Genomic DNA, 19194 nt, shown 5'->3' on the forward strand with positions numbered 1-19194 from the left:
AATCTTTCTTTCTTTTTTTTTTTTAACTCATTTATTCATTCAACACATATTTTGGGTACCTACCAAGGGTCAGACACTATTTTAGGTGTTGGGCATACTGCAACACACAAAAGAGGAAAGACTTTTGCCTTTATATTCTAAATGGTGGGAACAGACCATAAACAAGGTAAATAAGTAAAATATGTAATGTGATAGTAATAAATGGTAAAAGTAGCTGTAAGGGTAGATTTTAAATTGAAGAAAACCAGACAGTGTTTGACACAAATAGTGTTTTTTTAGCAATGCAGATAACTTTGTCTCATAGAGATACTTATGATTTGTGTCCAGTAAAAGAGCTTGGGTTGAAACTGAAAGATTAGTTTTATTGCCCAATGATATATTAACCAATTTTTGTGTAATTTAGTAATCTTATTCCCGCATTCTTTCTCCTCTCAATGACTGTAAATACCTTTGTCTTTCTATGCTCCATTTGAGCCAGGTTTATTAATCTGCTGGTTCTGTCATTAATAAGGTAAGCAACTAGGAGAGTCATGATTTTTATCTTTTTGAAAATTATGTATTAACATACAGAATGTGATTTATGTAGTTCTGATTTGCTAAACACCTTTAGTGAGCAAACAAACAAAAAACTGATATAAATATATAATAGTGATTTTTAAAATTCGTGGGCTGATTTTTTTTTTTTAATTTTTAAAATGTGTTTACTTTTGGCTGTGCTGGGTCTTCATTGCTGTGTGTGGGCTTTCTCTAGTTGCAGTGAGCGGGGGCTACCCTTGCAAGGACTTCTCACTGTGGTGACTTCTCTTATTGCAGAGCCCAGGCTCCAGGGCATTCAGGCTTCAGCAGTTGTGGCATACGGGCTTAGTTGCCCTGTGGCACATGGAATCTTCCCTGACCAGGGATTTAACCCCGTCTCCTGTATTAGCAGGTGGTCTCTTAACTACTGGACGACCAGGGAAGTCCTTTGGGTTGGTTTTTAACATTCTAACATTGATTTAGACATTAGAAGTGAAAATTATGAAGACCATACAGTTATAGGAGATAAAAGTTTATGAGAATGTTTTTAAAATACATATTTGGTGTTAAAAGATAAACTGAGGCATATCAGCATTTTTAAGAGTTTATTTGAACAAGTCTATTTTAATCAGGCAGTACCAAACTAGAAGTGATTAGGTGCACTCTATCAGTGGAAGCTAGTGGAAAGATTTTTATAAGAAAGAAGCAGAAGCCAAGCAAAAAATTATTTCATTAGCCATAGCTTAAGTGTTTACCTTACTTGGAAAACCATAGTTCGATGTTTATGATTTTGATTTTGATTTCTTAGCCTTGAAGCATTTCAAGCTTAAGTTTTGGTTTGGTTAGGTAGGCTGCTAAGAATAGAACCACCTCAGTCTAATGGATTCCTTATTTAAATAATTATTTTTACAATATGTAAGTAAATAAAATAATTAAACTCCTCTAATGATTGCCTATTTTACTGGTGTTTTTCTGCCAGTCCAGTAAATATTCAAATATTTAAAATCATTAAGAGAACAGGCTTTGGAGTAAGACTACCTGGCCCTACATTCTGGATCAACCACTTCTTGGTCTGGGCAAATTGTTTAAGCCTCAGTACTCTTTATCTCATCAGATTATTGGGAGGATAAGTGACATATAATAATGTAAGCAAGAAGTTCAGAACAGCACTGGTAACTAACAGCTACGTGTAACGTGTAAGCTACAAGATTTCTGTTTGCAATGAAAACTTGCAAAATAGTTCCCTGGTGGCTCAGGCGTAAAGAATCCACCTGCCAATGCAGGAGACATGGGTTCAATCCCTGGTCCAGGAAGATCTCCTGGAGTAGGAAACCAGTCCAGTATTCTTGCCTGGGAAATCCCATGGGCAGAGAAGCATGGCAGGAGCCAGTCCAAGGGGTTGCAAAAGAGTCAGATATGTCTTAGCACAATTGCAACTTTGTATCATTGTGTAAAACACTTTTAAAACAACATACAATGCTTGCAATATTTAATAGAACATTTTTCAATGTAGAAAAGGTTTACTTACTAGCAGGCTCCTTTCAAGTAAAAATGGGTTAATTCTTATCTACAAAGATAGTCCTGTATTTTGCCTTTATTTTATTTTATTTTTCTTGCCTTTATTTTATTGAACATTTTGTAGAACATTTTACAATCCCAGGTGAATTTTGTTTTCTAGTCAGACCTATGTCTCAACAGTTAGTATTTCTTTTACATGGAAAAAAAACTTTTAAACTAACTGTTGTTTGAGTAAACAACTGACAATACAAGAAAAAGATCTTGCAAACATTTATTTAGAGGATTGGAGTAAAACCATTTCTCCCAAACTTTAGTAGTTATTAATTTTCCAAATAAATGAACCAAAAAAATTTAAATACAATAAAATGGAACAAGCCAAAAATAATTGTAGTTCTTTTTAAACTGTTGGCACAGTTAGTCAAGCCAACATCTTAATCAGGGACAGCAAATACTATGCAGGCTTAAAAAATGAGTTGGCCTTTCCAAATGTACTAAGGCTTGAAAAATGGCTTGGTCTTTCTATGTGTCTTCAACTTTCCAAGTCAGAGCAAATGATACAATGGATTCTTTATTCTTTTCTACCTCACAGTATTTTAAAGTCACCAACATTCTCAAAATCGAGGGACAGGAATACTAATTTACCTAAGAATACCTACACCTTTTCAATTGTAAATTACTCCACTAAATTGGTTGTATGTGTTAAAAAACCAAAATTCAACCAAGTAAACTTGAAGATTCGAATTGGCTTTATTCAGTGAGTCGATTAATCAGGAAGCAGGCTGTGTAGAAACTAGAAGAGCACTCCAGGGAATGAGACAAAGTGGAAGGCTTTTATAGCAAGGAGGGTGGGGCAAAGAAGTTATTTCCAAAAGAAAAAGAATTATTTGGGGCCAGCACCTCTTTTTAGGGGAAGGAGAATTACAATAGCTTTTATCATGCAAATTGCTTCTTCTTCCTCTGGGGGCTAGAGGGCTCACATGACAGATGACCTCACTGGTGATGACCAGGAAATTCCAAACTGGTTGACTAAGATTACATTTCTGAGACAGAGGAAACACACACACACACAGAGGCAACTAATTTATGACAAAGGAGCCAAGAACATACCAGGGAAAGAAGGAAGTCTCTTCAGCAAATGGTGTTGGGAAAACTGGACAGCCATATGCAAAAGATTAAAACTAGATCCCAATCTTACATCATATAAAAACTGCCTCCATATGATGACTCCATCATATGAAACTGACTCCTCCAGAGACAAAGTTCCTCTGCTGAGTTTATGATTAAACTCTCTACCCAGAACTGTACTCCCTTTCTTGTCCTGTACTTATTCCTCGCAGGACAGAGGACTATCAAAGAAAAGGGGACATTGAAAACGAGCAAGAGCCTGTGAGGCTCTCCCCAGTACAGAAGCCTTTCCAGAGCTCCCCTTCTTGCTTGTAGAAAAAGTCTTTGGTCTCTAGTAGGCCTTCCCTGAGTTCTGTTGTTGTTCAGTCGGTAAGTCGTGTCCAACTCTCTGTGACCCCATGGACTGCAGCACGCCAGGCTTCCCTGTCCTTCATTATTTCCTGGAGTTTGTTCAAATTCATATTCACTGAGTCAGTGATGCTATCTAACCATCTCATCCTCTGCTGCCCACTTCTCCTTTTGCTTCTATCTTTCCCGGCAACAGGGTCTTGAGTTCTAAAGAGCAGATTTAAGCAGTTACTAGTTAGGGAACTGAGGGAATGCAGAAATAAAGAAAAATAGTCAAGAAACAGTAGTTCGGTGATAAATCAGTCCTAGTTCCTCCTTGAGGGATATACATAAGAATCTGATACATGTAAAGAGCCTCTTGATGAAGGTGAAAGAAGAGAGTGGAAACCTGGCTTAAAACTAAACATTCAAAAAACTAAGATCATGGCATCTAGTCCCATCACTTCATGGCAAATAGATGGAGAAAAAATGGAAACAGCAACAGACTTTATTTGCTTGGGCTCCAAAATCACCGTGGACAGTGACAGCAGCCATGAAATTAAAAGATGCTTTCTCCTTGGAAGAAAAACTATAACTAACCTAGACAGTGTATTAAAAAGCAGAGACATCACTTTGTCAACAAAGGTCCATATAGTCAAAGCTATGGTTTTTTCAGTAGTCATGTATGGATGTGAGAGTTGGACCATAAAGAAGGTTCAGTGCTGAAGAATTGATGCTTTTGAAGTATGGTGTTGGAGAAGACTCTTGAGAGTCCCTTGGACAGCAGGGAGATCCAACCAGTCCATCCTAAAGAAAATCAACCCTGAATACTCATCAGAAGGACTGATGCCAAAGCTGAAAATCCAATACTTTGGCCACCTGATGCAAAGAGCCAACTCGTTGGGAAAAACCCTGATGCTGGGAAAGATTGAAGGCTGGAGGAGAAGCAGGAGACAGAGGGTGAAATAGTTGGATGGCATCATTGACTCAATGGATGAGTTTGAGCAAATTCCTGGAGATAGTGAAGGACAGGGAAGCCTGGCATGCTGCAGTCCATGGGGTCTCAAAGATCAGACACCAGTGAGCGACAACAATGTATCTTTGAGATGCTCTGCAGGAAGTAGGGCCCACCCAGGTGGAAAATGGTGACTGCATCCTGAGACCAAAGGTTGATGACTGAGATTCCTGGAACATCACCCTGTTATGTCACCACACATCAATCAGAAGTCAGGTCCCCTACAGCCCTCACCCCAAATGTTGCCTTTAGAAACCTCTTGCCTGTGGAATTCCTTGGCAGTTCCATGTTTAGGACTCCTTGCTTTCCCTGCTAAGGGCCCAGGTTTGATTGGTGGTAGGGAAGTAAGATCCCATAAGCCACACAGTGCAGTCAAAATCCCCCAAAACCAAAACCAAACCAAACCAGACAAACAGACTCTTCCCAGAAATCCATCAGCGAGTTGGGTATTTTGAGCAGAAGCTTCCCACGCTCCTTGTGTGACCCTTCAATAAACCTTTCTCTGCTCCAAACTTTGACCTTTTGGTTTATCTAGCCTAACTAGGCACGGGGCACATAAACATGGGTTCAACAACAACAACAAACACCCCAGTTTAAAAATGGGCAGAAGTGACTTCCCTGGTGGTTCAGAGGTTGAGAGTCTGCCTGCCAATGCAGGGGACATGCATTCAATCCCTGGTCGAGGAAGATCTCACATGCTGCGGAGCAACTAAGCTCATGTGCCACAACTACTGAAGGCCCCATGCCTAGAGTCCATGCTCTGCAACAAAAGAAGCCACAGCAATGAGAAGCCTGTGCATCCGCAATGAAGAGTAGCCACCCCACCAAACCTCCAACTAGAGAAAGCCCGCATGCAAAAACAAAGACCCAGCACAGCCAAAATATAATAAATTAAAAAAAATTTTTTTAATGGGCAGAGTTTTTCCCAAAGAAGACATATAGATGATCAACAAGCATATGAAAAGATGTTCAGCATCACTAATTATTGGGGAAATGCAAATCAAAACCACACTGAGCTATCACCTCAAGTCTGTAGGATGGTTATCATCAAAAAGACAAGAAATAGCAAGTGTTGCAAGTGTTGTTGAGAATGTGGAGAAAAGGAAACCCTCCTGCACGGTTGGTAAGAATATAAGTTGGTGCAGCCACTATGGCAGTATCTCAAAAAATTAAGACTAGAACCACTGACTTTAAAAGCACAATGTAAAAGCTGTGAGTCAAATTTATTCAGTGTCTTCAGTTCAGTTCAGTCTCTCAGTCATGTCTGACTCTTTGCAATTTCATGGACTGCATCACTCCAGGCCTCCCTGTCCATCGCCAACTCCCGGAGTTTACTCAAAATCATGTCCATTGAGTCGGTGATACCATCCAACCATCACATCCTTTGTCATCCCCTTCTCCTCCTGCCTTCAGTCTTTCCCAGCATCAGGGTCTTTTCAAATGAGTCAGTTCTTCGCTTCAGGTGGCCAAAGTATTGGAGTTTCAGCTTCAGCATCAGTCCTTCCAATGAATATTCAGGACTGATCTCCTTTAGGATGGACTGTTTGGATCTCCTTGCAGTCCAAGGAACTCTCAAGAGTCTTCTCCAACACTACAGTTCAAAAGCATCAATTCTTTGGCAATCAGCTTTCTTTATAGTCCAACTCTCACATCCATACATGACTACTGGAAAAACCATACCTTTGACTAGACGGACCTTTGTTGGCAAAGCAATGTCTCTGCTTTTAAATATGCTGTCTAGGTTGGTCATAACTTTTCTTTCAAGGAGCAAGAGTCTTAATTTCATGGCTGCAGTCACCATCTGCAGTGATTTTGGAGCCCAGAAAAATAAAGTCTGTCACTGTTTCCCCATCTATTTGCCATGAAGTGATAGGACCAGATGCCATGATCTTAGTTCTCTGAATGTTGAGTTTTAATGTTGAGTGTCCTACTGAGAACTAAAACCCCAGAGACAGACTCTCAGATAGCTCTGAGAAACTATTCCAAAGATGTAAGCGGGGAGGTTACCAGGAAATGTCTGGTAATAAGGGTAAAATTTCTCATGCACATTTAAGTAGGTATCTTTTCCCTTGATAAGATACTTTTGTAATTTAGTCATTCAATTTGTTAATAAGGTGTATCATATTGATTGATTTGCAGATATTGAATCATCCTTGCATCCCTGGGCTAAATTCCCCTTTATCATAGCATATAATTCTTTTAACATATTGTTGAATTTGGTTTGAAGATTTTTGCATCTATGTTCATATCAGTGATATTGGTTGGCAATTTTCTTGTTGTGATAACTATCTGGTTTTGTTATCAGGGTGATGATGGTCTCAAAGAATGAATTTGGTAGTGTGGTAAATTTAAATTTTGCTTTTTGGAACCTTCTGGAATTTCTTTTTTTGAATATTTTCAATCCATGTTTGGTTGAATCTCCAGATGTGGAACCATGAATACAGAGGGCCAGTTGAATATTTATTCAACAAACCCTGAATGCCAAACCAACTCTGGGCCTTCTAACCCAAACAAGTTGGACAATATGGCAACAGTCCATCAGATATTCCCTATCCTATAAAAACTTTTTGCCTTCCACCTCATTTTGTAGTTCTCCAAAGGAGACTGTGAATCTGTGAAGCATTGAAATTTGTTTGTATCACCTAAATTATCTTCTTTGATTTTTTTTTTTTAACAGTGCTGTCTACCCTCTTTTTGTTTAAAAGCAGGGCATACATTTTCCCCCTCTATGGTACCAGCAAGAAGAAAGAAAGAAAGTGAAGTTGCTCAGCAAGAAGAGAACTATCCTTATTGCTTGTTCAAAGATATACTGAGCCATAGTAAATATTTTAAGGGTGTATTTGAGCAAAACTTGATTTGAATTGGGCAGTGCCTAATTGAAAGTAGTTAAAAACATTTCACCAACAAGAGCCAGGGAGAAGACTTTTACAGAGAGGAGGAAGAAGCAAAGCAAGGATGTTATTTGGTTAGCTACAGCTTGAGACCCAGGTTCAATCCCTGGGTTGGGAAGATCCCCTGGAGAAGGAAATGGCAACCCACTCCAGTACTCTTGCCTGGAAAATTCCATGGACGAAGGAACCTCGTAGGGTATAGTCCATGGGGTCGCAAAGAGTCAGGCATGAAAGTGACTTCGCTTTCATTTTGCCTCATAGCTTGAGCAGTTGCACTAATAGAGAAAGCCTGGTTGGCTGTTTGTGACAGGTTGTCCTTAGGTTCTGAGTTCTTAACCTGAAGGCATTTCAGTATTCGGTTTTGTGTTTTGGTTTGTTTTTAAATTTTAATGTATTTATTTGCTTGGGCTGGGTCTTTGTTGCTATGCACGGGCTTTCTCTAGTTGCAGTGCTCGGGCTTCTCATTGCAGTGGCTTCTCTTGTGCCGCATGGGCTCTAGGCACGCAGGCTTTAGCAGCTGCAACATGTGGGTTCAGTTTCGCAGCTCAAGGGCTTTCGAACTCAGGCCCAGCAGTTGTGGCCCACGGGTTTAGCTGCTCTGCGGCGTGTGGGATCATCCCAGACCAGGCATCGAAACTATGTCCACTGCATTGACAAGCAAATTCTTACCCACTGCACTACCAGGGAAGTCCAGACTAAGGTTTCGGTTTGCTTATGTGGGCTACTAGTTATTGCCTACTGTTTAATTAATTTATTAATGGTCTGCTTCTTAATTAACTTACAACGTTGGCGATGGAAAGCTGGCACTGAGATGAGTTTGCATAAACAAAACACTAAAATAACACTTATCCTCCATTCCTTCTACTCATATATTTTCTAGTCAGTTCCCCCAAAATTTATCTGCCCTAGAAGCCCAAACTCCCTTTGCTTTGTCTAGTAACTTCTCTACAATATACCACCATTTGTTAAAATGATATGTAACCCCCTAAGTCTAACCACTTCTTTGGATTTTTCACTTCTTTTTCTAGGGGGAGAGGGGGTGAAGTTATCATGCACATGTAAATATTAACATTAATAAAACTTGTATGCCTTTTCTCCTGTTAATCTGTATTTTATTAGTTTAACTTGTACCTCTGCAGGTACTTGAGCTAAGAGGGTAGAGGAAAAGGTTTTCTTTTTTTCTTTTTTTTATATTGTAGTGGTTTTTGCCATACATTGACATGAATCATCCATGGATTTACATGTGTTCCCCATCCCAATACCCCCCTCCCGCCTCCCTCCCCATCCCATCCCTCTGGGTCTTCCGGAAAAGGTTTTCTTTCCCTACAAGGTAAAAGGGAGAAGAAGGAGATGGTATTTTCCAAAAATTGTTCTTAATTTTCTTTCCACACTAATTTGTTAGCTTGTTTTTTGTCAACTAAGTATACATTTTATATATTAACCAAAATCTGTCAAGTGAAATTTATTTTTGGATCCCACTTTTAGCCAACTAACCTGTAACAAGCATGGTTCTTAAAAAAACACTTTAAAAAAGTGTACAAAAAAAAAAAAAAGTGTACAATGCATTATTTTTTATGTAATCTTGCAATGCTGACATCAAGTATACCATTGTAATATCATTTAGAAGTGATAACATGAATAAGTGATTGCCCTGAGTTATTAGGTAGATTTTTTTCTCCCTTAATTTTCTATTAAGTCATCTATGGACTTAAGCAACACACTGAATTAGATGATCTGTGGAACCTTCTATCAGTGAGTTTCTATCGAATCATAAGAGAAGATAGAAGTGCAGTCAGTCTAAATTCTATACAACTCATCTTTCTGATTATACTGCCTAGGGAGGCCAGCTGGCTAGCTGTCAAGAGACCTCAGGAAGTGTATTTACACTGGTAAATTCACTGTGGTATAAGCTCTGAATCTTTGCTTTGCAGGCCCAAAACTTGAATTTTTGTCAAACACGTTGAAAGTAAAATCTTCTCTTGGCATACTCACTTTATTCATGCTTACAGAGACTGAAATGTCATTTTATTAATTTACAATGGGCAATAAAATATTCATGTGGATTGTTCTGCTTGCCTCAACAGGATAAGTGCATTTACTCTTTAAAGACAAAACTACCTGGGAAGCCAATTATAATGGAAAACTTGAGGGGTCTTTATTCAGAACAAGAGGAGGTAGCTGAATGATGCACCTCAGGGACAGAATTTTCAAGTAGCTCAAAATGTTTTGAGTCTGTAATGTTCCCTTCTCATCCTTAAAAGGGTTGAGTACAATATGGAGATCTGTATAGACTCCCGTAGCTTAACTAGGGGCAGGGTGAGAGTTCGGAAAGAGTAGGAATTAGACAGACAAAAGGAGGATGAATGTAGCAAACATTCAGCCAAGTGGATGGTATGTCATGGCCCAGAAGTCAGGGAGAGACTGTGCTGAGCAAAAAAACTGCAGTAGTTCAGCATGCCTGAAGCATATAGTGCAAAAAGAAAATAACATCAAGTGACATGGAAGGTTTTGCAAATCACAGTTTGGGGTTTTTGTCCTCAAAATGATGGGGACTAGTGAGGAATTTTAAGCTGGGGAGTAATGAAGATCAGGTTTGTGCTTTAGTAACATCACTCAGGCTGCAGGGTAGAGAATGCATTAGATGGACGCAAGAACAAGATAGAGAGGAGTTGCTCCTAGGTCAGAAAGGAGTGACTTGAAAACCCGGATGATGTGAAGCAGAATTTACAGAACAGGGTGATTAATCAAATGTGGGCAGAAATAAAAGGAGAACAGGCAAAGATGGCAGATTTCTAGCTTGGGTATGGTGGTGCCAGCAATGGTATGGGAACCCAGGAGGTCATAGGGAAGTGAGTGAAGGGCGGGCTAAAAAGGCACGTGATGAGTCAGTTTAGAGTTCAGACGTTTTGAAATGAGCTTGAGGATTCTGTGCCCCTGCAGTGGAAACACATTCTTAACCACTGGACTGCCAGGGAAGTCCTGGAATTTGTCTTTCTCTGTCTGACTTCACTTAATATGATAATCTCTGGTTACAGTCATGTTGCTACAAATGGCATTATTTCATTCTTTCTTTATGGCTGAGTACTATATAGCAACCCACTCCAGTACTCTTGCCTGGAAGATCCCATGGATGGAGCAGCATGGTAGGCTACAGTCAGTCCATGGGGTTGCAAAGAGTCGGATATGACTGAGCAACTTCACTTTCTTTTCTTTCTTTCACTATATATATATATATATATATATATATATTCACACACACATATATATGAATAGTATATATGAATGTCATATATATGAATAGATGAACACCATATCTCCTTTATCCATTCATCTGTTGATGGAAATTTAGGTTGTTTCCATGTCTTGGCTATTGTGAATAATGCTGTTATGAACATAAGGATGCATTTATCTTTTTGGATTGGAGTTCTGTTTGGATATATGCCCAGGAATTGCTGGATCATATGGTAATTCTATCTTTAATTTTCTGAGGAACCTCTGTACTGTTTTCCATAGTATGGAAAGTAAGTATAGCTGCCCCAACTTACATTGTGCAAGTCTCTCGGTCATGTCCGACTCTTTGCAACCCCATGGACTATACAGTCCATAGAAGAAAACTGGAGTGGGTAGCCTTTCCCTTCTCCAGGGGATCTTCCCAACCCAGGGATTGAACCCAGGTCTCCCATATTGTAGGTGGACTTTTTACCAGCTGAGCCACAAAGGAAGATGGGAAGTTTTGTTGTGCCACTTCTACATGATTCTACGGTCTATTTTGTACTTTATCAGTTCTTGCTGTTGTTCACTTGCTAAGTTGTGTCTGACTCTTTGCAACCCCATGGACTGTAGCCCACCAGGCTCCTCTGTCCTAAGCTCAAGAATACTGAAGTGGGTTGCCATTTCGTTCTCCAGGGGATCTTCCTTGACCAGGGATTGAACCTGCATCTCCTATACTGGCAGGCAGATTCTTTCTCACTGAGCCAGGGAAGCCCCTACTGACTTTATTTGAGGTTTTAATGCAATAGACTTGACCATGACCATATACGTATATGAAGTGAAGTGAAATGAAGTCGCTCAGTCATGTCCGACTCTTTACGACCCCATGGACTGTAGCCTAACAGGATCCTCCGTCCATGGGATTCTCCAGGCTAGAGTACTGGAGTAGGTTGCCATTTTCTTCTCCAGGGATATATGTATATACAGGCATATATATACATACACATATGATTTTTAATACATTTTAAAACATAATTCCCTAAACCTGCTTCCAAAGAAACTCAGTGGAGACCTGATACTTTTCTTAGAGTTAAGTCAACTAGAGTATGGAGAAAATCAGTAGGGACTTCTGGAGAATTCATGTATCTCCCCACTGCTTTGAAGTTCTTGCCTTTGCCTCCCTCCTCATCCATCCCTCAAGGGTTGAAAGAAACACAAACTGATACTAGACTTCAATTAGTTGGTTCAATGATGCTAATATAATTTGTTAAAACTGAACAATGCAGTTGAGAAGAATAAAAACTAATCACTGCCAAATACCTGGTGAGTAGTCCTCTGTGCATTCCTTAGAATCCTTAAACTGTCTCTGCCTTATTTATACAGTCATCATCTGCACTTTACTTATCGTGCTGTGATTTTTCATACATTTGCTTCTACTTGGGAATGAATCATTTGGTGGTCACACATGAAATTAACAAGGAGAAAAATGGTCTGATTTACAGAAGGCAGAGAATAGGTTGTGTCTCATAAATATTGGGAAATTTTGAAGAGTTAAGAAACATGCACTCAGTCACTCAGTCATGGCCAGCTCTTTGCAACCTCATGGACTATAGCCTGCTGGGTTCCTCTGTCCATGGAAGTTTCCAGGCCAGAATACTGGAGTGGATTGCCATTTCCTTTCTCCAGGGTTAAGAAACATACATACATATATATTATACCAAAAGAAAAAAGACTGCTGAGTAGGAACAAAGATGTTGGATTGCTCTCAGTACTGTTGGCTTTGAACCACATCTTCACAAGTAGGAAGATATTAGTTTATGTACAAAGATATTAGTTTGTAAAGCAATTGTTTTGCAAATGATCATGTACCCTTCTGTCTTAGTTTAGGCTGCTTTAACAAAATTCCACAGACTGGGAGGCAGAAATCGATTACTCATAGTCATGAAGGCCAGCATGGCTGGGTGAGGGGCCACATCTGAGTCATTGATTTCTTGTATCCTCACATGAAGGAAGAGACCAGAGAGTTCTTTATGGTTTCTTTTATAAGAACACTAATTCCATTCTTGAGGGCTCCACCCTCATGACCTACTCATCTCCCGAAGGTGCAACCTAGTAATACTGTCAGTTTTGGGGGTTAGAATTTCAATATACGAAGTTTCTGTTCTGTTCACTCATTAAATTGTGTTTGACTCTTTGTGAACCCAAAGAGTTCAGACTGCAGCAAACCAGGTTTCCCTGCCCATCACCAACTCCCGGAGTTTACTCAAACTCATATCCATTGAGTCAGTGATGCCTTGCGACCATCTCATCCTCTGTTACCCCCTTCTCTTCTTGCCCTCAATCTTTCCCAGCATCAGGGTCTTTTCCAATGAGTCAGCTCTTCACATCAGGTGGCCAAAGTATTGGAATTTCAGCTTCAGCATCAGTCCTTCCAATGAATATTCAGGTTGATTTCCTTTAGGATTGACTGATTGGATCTCCTTGCTGTCCAAAGGACTCTCAAGAGTCTTTTCTAACACCACAATTCAAAAGCATCAATCCTTCAGTGCTCAGCCTTCTTTATGGTCCAGATCTCACATCCATACATGACTACTGGATAAATCATAGCTTTGACAATATGGACTTTTGTCAGTAAAGTGATATCTCTGCTTTTTAATACGCTGCCTACGTTGGGTCACAGGTTTTCTTCCAAGGAGAAGGCGTCTTTTAATTTCGTGGCTACAGTCACTATCCACAGTGATTTTGGAGCCCAAGAAAATAAAATCTGTCACTGTTTCCACTTTCCTCTATCTATTTGCCATTAAGTTATGGGACTGATGCCATGATCTTAGTTTTTTGAATGGTGAGTTTTAAGCCAGCTTTTTCACTCTCCTCTTTCACTTTCATCAAGAGGCTCGTTAGTTCCTCTTCGCTTTCTGCCATTAGAATAGTATTATCTGCATATCTGAGGTTGTTGATATTTTTCCCAGCAATCTTGATTGCAGCTTGTGAGTCATCCAGCCCAGCATTTTGCATGCTGTACTCTGCATAGAAGTTAAATAATCAGGGGTACAATATACAGCCTAAATGTACTCCTTACCAGTTTTGAACCAGTCCATTGTTCCATGTCCAGTTCTAACTGTTGCTTCTTGTCCTGCATACAGGTTTCTCAGGAGACAGGTAAGGTGGTCTGGTATTCCAATCTCTTTAAGAATATTCCACAGTTTGTTGTGATCCATACAGTCAAAGGCTTTAGTGTAGCCAATGAAGCAGAAGCAGATATTTTTCTGGGATTCCCTTGCTTTTTCTATGATCCAATGGATGTTGGCAATGGATGTTGGAATTTTCTAGTTCCTCTGCCATTTCTAAATCCAGCTTGTACATCTGAAGTTCTCAGTCCATGTACTGCTGAAGCCCAGCTTGAAGGATTTTGAGCAGTACCTTGCCAGCATGTAAAATGAGTACAATTGTGTGGTAGTTTGAACATTCTTTGATATTGCCCTTCTTTGGGATTGGAATGAAAACTGACCTTTTCCATTCCTGTGGCCACTGCTGACTTTTCCACATTTGCTGGCGTATTGAGTGCAGCACTTTAACAGCATCATCTTTTAGGATTTGAAATAGCTCAGCTGGAATTCCATCACCTCCACTAGCTTTGTTCGTAGTGATGCTTTCTAAGTCCCACTTGACTTCACACTCCAGGGCATCTGACTCTGGGTGAGTGACCACACCATCGTGGTTATCAGACTCATTAAGACCTTTTTTGTATAGTTCTTCTGTGTATTTTTGCCACCTCTTCAATCTCATCTGTTTCTGTTAGGCATGAATTTTAGTGGGGGCAGAAACATTTAAATCTTCCTTTCCTCATTCATCAAGAAATATTTATTTATTGCTAATCATGGATTGAGCATTGTTTTAATTATTGGGGATACAGCAGGGAACAAGAGACAAGATCCTTGTATTCAGTTTTCTCTGCTATACAGAGAATTAGAATGGGTAATCTGATAGATTCGAGACCCTGTTAATGACGAGGTGATCCTTGAAGATATCTCTGAGGAGGTGACTTTTAAAGTACAATATGAATGCCAAGAAATTAGTCACAAAGCATTTCTTAAATAGGAATTGTTTGAGCAAAGGCAGGAATAAGCTTTTTGCAATTGAGGAAAAAACAGTTCAAGGAGGCTGAAGCAAAGTAAGCTAAGTGTTGTAAGTAGAAGGCGGAGAAGCAGGAGGGACCAGATCAACAGGTTGTGTGAGCCAGGATGAGGTATTTAGACTTCATTGTGAGTGTGATGAGAAGCTACAATCAAGGAGGACAGCGATGTTACTTAATTTGCATTTTAAAAAAGTTGTTTCTAGCTGCTGTGTAATGAACAGATTATAGGGAAGTCAAAGGAAAATCAAGGGAGATCAACCAGGAAACTCTTCCAGTAGTTTGGACGGGAGATGAAGGTGCTGTGGACTGGGGTGATCATGGAAAGAAGTGGCAGGTTTGGTGTATGTTTTGGAGGTAGACCTGCTCGACTGGATGTAGAGAGACATGATGAGACAGACAAAAAAAAGATGATGCCAAGATTTCTGGCTTGCTCCAACTAAGTAGCTGGGGATAGGACATAATGAGACAGGAAAACTGGTGAAGGAGCACTTTTGAAGATAAAAATGAAACAGTTTTTGGTGGGCCATGTTAAGTTTGAGATGCTCGGTAGACATCCAAGAAGAAAAATGAAGCAGCTGGTTTGTCATCCAAGTCTAGAAACCTGGGGCGATTCAGCACTGGAGATGTAGACTCGGGAAAATGGATGAAATTTAAAGTCAGGAGACTGGTTGAGATCACTTCTAGGCCATGTGGGAGAGATGAAAGGAGGGGTGTTAGAACATTAAGGAGGCACTGTAAGATACGCAATAGAGAAGTCTTCAAACAAGTATTAGGAGGAATGGCCATTGAGAAGAAAAACCAAAAAGTAAACTGTCAAGGAAGTCAAGAATAAAATATGGAGAGAACAGTCTAGAGTTCTCAGTGTGAACAAGAGTCAAATAAAGTAAAAGAAAAAAAAATTTGTCACTGGATTAGGCAACATGTATGTTGTTAGTGATCTTAATATGAAGAGTCTCATCAGAGTAGATAAGAAGGCAGCGTGATTGGAGTGGGTTAAGAAGCAAATGAACAAAGACTGAAGGAAATATAGGTATGAAAGCCACCATGGGGCATCCAGAGAAAGAAGACAGGAGGAAAGCATAATAGGAGTCTGCTGGGCAATGTTGAGTGCCTATTGGAGCTCTGTGACTTTTAATGTAAAATGAGTCCAATAGTCCCAGCTGTGTGTTTGTACCTCTAGTGATATCCAGCTGCTCCTGTATGGCATGGAGTAGTTGGGCAGTCATGTTTGGGTTCTGCTAGATGAAAACAATGGAGGAAGAGAGAGCTGAAGTTAAGCATATTTGCAAAGGGTGGGGGTGCTATAAAGTTGGATCATAGGCTTTAAGTTGGGTTTTGATAGAAATAAGGATGCTAGGAAAATGGCAAATTTCGTGAGACAGTGAAGAACAGAGAAGCCTGCCATGCTACAGTTCATGGGGTCACAAAGAGTCAGACACAACTGAGCGATTGAACAAGAAGAAGGGGAATGGCTGATAGGAAGTAAGAAGGGCCAGTGAACTGGAGGTCTTGATGGAGTCAAAGAACTGGTGAAATATGGATGTAAAAGAGTTAAATTGATAGAAATTAGCAGCCAGAGGGCTTTCCAGGTGGTGCTAATGGTAAAGAATCCACCTGCTAATGTTAGGGGAAGCACACTGATTGAAACCGCCCACCCTGGCCAGGCACCATAGTAACTATTTGGATGAGTTGTTTTATGATGGGAGATCCTAAGGAACACAGAACTAATAAGCCACGGCCAACCAGAAGAGTTCGGGAAAGGTCAAAAGGAGACACCGCATGTCCGTCCACTTCCCAGAATCCCTCTTGCTAGCATCCATCTTGGCTGAGCAATGCATGCGCCACCAGGAAAGACTCTGAATTAGAATGATTGGCCAAAGACCACCAGGAAACTAATCCCATCACCATAAAATCTGAGACTGCGAGCCAAGTGGCAGAGCAGTTCTCCTGGGTTCCCTTCTCCTACTGCTCTCCACTCGGGTGCCCTTTCCCAATAAAATCTCTTGCTTTGTCTGCACATGTGTCTCCTTGGACAATTCATTTCTGAAGTGTTAGACAAGAGCCCAGTTCCGGGCCCTGGAAGGGGTCTCCCTTCCTGCAACACTAATGCGGGAGATGCCTGAGATCCGGGTTTGATCCCTTGGTTGGGAAGACGCCCTGGAGAAGGAAATGGAAACCTACTTCAGTATTCTTGCCTGGGAAATCTCTTGGACAGAGGAGCCTGGTGGGCTACAGTCCATTGGGAAGCAAAGAGTCACACTCGACTGAGCACGCACGCACTTGCTATTTGCTTGCTACGGTAAACTGGACTGTTTTGTGTGGGAAGCTGCTAGATTACAGTGAAGGATATTCTTACATGATGAAATTTCACCCACTGCTTATTTTTCCTTTGGAGTAATTAAGTTCTCTAGTATATTATTCCAGTGGTGGAGTTATCATAAGCTGCAGGGAAGAACACAGATTTTTTTAATAACCCATCTTGCTAAGCAGTAGATGAGAATCTATTATATTAGTCAAAAGAGTCCACTGGAGAATTTCAGTGGAGAAGGCCTTAGCATGTGACATCAATAAGCAGCTTTAAACTAATTTTTGAAAAGATAAAACAAATGTCACTTTAAATGTAAAAAGCTGTTTCCTTTGCTTACAACACTTGTGATGTCAAATGTGTGTTTTTTTCCATTCCAAGCAATTCTCCAGTTCTCCAGACACCACCCAGGTATCCTACAATTTAATTCACTCTTGGTCCTAACAACCCAGAGTTAGCATAGACCCCATAGGCTAAAGGCTCAGTCCCACCAAAAATGCTCCTTACTTCAGATACCACTTGAAAGTCCCAGGTTGTCACTTGTACTTTGGGCCAACTGGTTATAAATTGGGGGTTCCCACAACACTCTCCCCAGCTTATACAATTTGCTATAATCCCTAACAGCACTTCCCAGGTGTTGCTATTGGTAAAAAAACTCCCCTGCCGATGCAGGAGATAAAAGAGAGTTCGATCTCTGGGGTGGGACGATCCTCTGGAGGAGGGCATGGCAACGCACTCCAGTATTCTCGCCTGGGAAATCTCATAGACCAAGGAGCCTGGTGGGCTACAGTCCATAGGACTGAAACAACTAAACACACATACATATATAATTGCTACCAGAACTCACAGAACACTTTACTTACTCTTATTGGTTTATTACAGAGGTTACCACTTCATAACAGCCAAACAGAACACAGGTATAGGGCAAGGTATGGGGAAAGGGGTGCAAAGCTTCCCCATACCCTCCAGACAGGTAATCTTCCAACACCTTGATGTTTGTCAATCTGAAGTTCTCCAAACCTCACTATTGAGGGTTTTTATGAAAGTTTCATTATATAGGTATAATTGATTATATCATTGGCCAATGGTGATTGTCTTCCAGTTCCTCTTCACTCCAGAAGGTGGAGGGGGAATGTGGGCTCGAACATTTCAACCTTATAATCATGATTTGGTTTTTCTGTAGATCAGCGCCCATCCTAAAGCTATCTAGGGACACCCAACCATTCACTAGCATACAAAAAGACATTAAAGACTCTGGGATTCCAGGGGTCTTAGAAGCTCTGGTTTCTGGAACCAGAGTCAAAAATCAAACATTACAACAAAAGATGCTCTTATTACCCTATCACTCAGCATATTACTCAGGGGTGGGGACCAAATATATACTTATTATATCACAGTTTTATCACTTTTATGTTGGTGAAAATATTTCCCATATCATCTGGCCATAAAGTACCATTGCTTTTGTCTGTTTGCCTGGAAGTATTTAAGGGCACTGTCATCAATAGTGATTAAGAATATATTAATTGTAGGCACGACTGTTTTCTGCACTATACACACACACTAAAAAGCAGACATGTTTGGATAGAAACATATTACATCATATAATGCTTTATTTACATTTTTATAAAACATTTTTAACCTTAATTAATTGGAAAATAATATTTGCTATGTTTTGTCAAAAGATCTGTATTTTCTAATAAGCACTCCATTCACTGCTTGGTAGACTTCAGATCGGCACCCCCAGCAAGTTAATTGCATTCTTCTCTCCCCATTCCCTATTTAAGGGCTTCCCTGGTGCCTCAGATGGTAAAGAATCTGCCTGGAATGCTGGAGACCTGGGCTCAATCTCTGGGTCAGGAAGATCCTCTGGAGGAGGGAGTGACAACCCACTCCAGTATTCTTGCCTAGGAAATCCCCATGGACAGAGGAGCCTGGAGGGCTACAGTCCATGGGGTTGCAAAGAGTCTGACAGGACTGAGCGACTACACTTTCCCTGGACAGGACTACACTTTCCCTTTTTTTCACTTTCCTTATTTAAACACTTGAGAGACCCTTGGACTGCAAGGAGATCCAACCAGTCCATTCTAAAGGAGATCAGTCTTGGGTGTTCACTGGAAGGACTGATGCTGGAGCTGAAACTCCAGTACTTTGG

The sequence above is a fragment of the Cervus canadensis genome, chromosome 25 (genome assembly GCF_019320065.1).
Source record: "Cervus canadensis isolate Bull #8, Minnesota chromosome 25, ASM1932006v1, whole genome shotgun sequence".
Taxonomy (NCBI): Eukaryota; Metazoa; Chordata; class Mammalia; order Artiodactyla; family Cervidae; genus Cervus; species Cervus canadensis.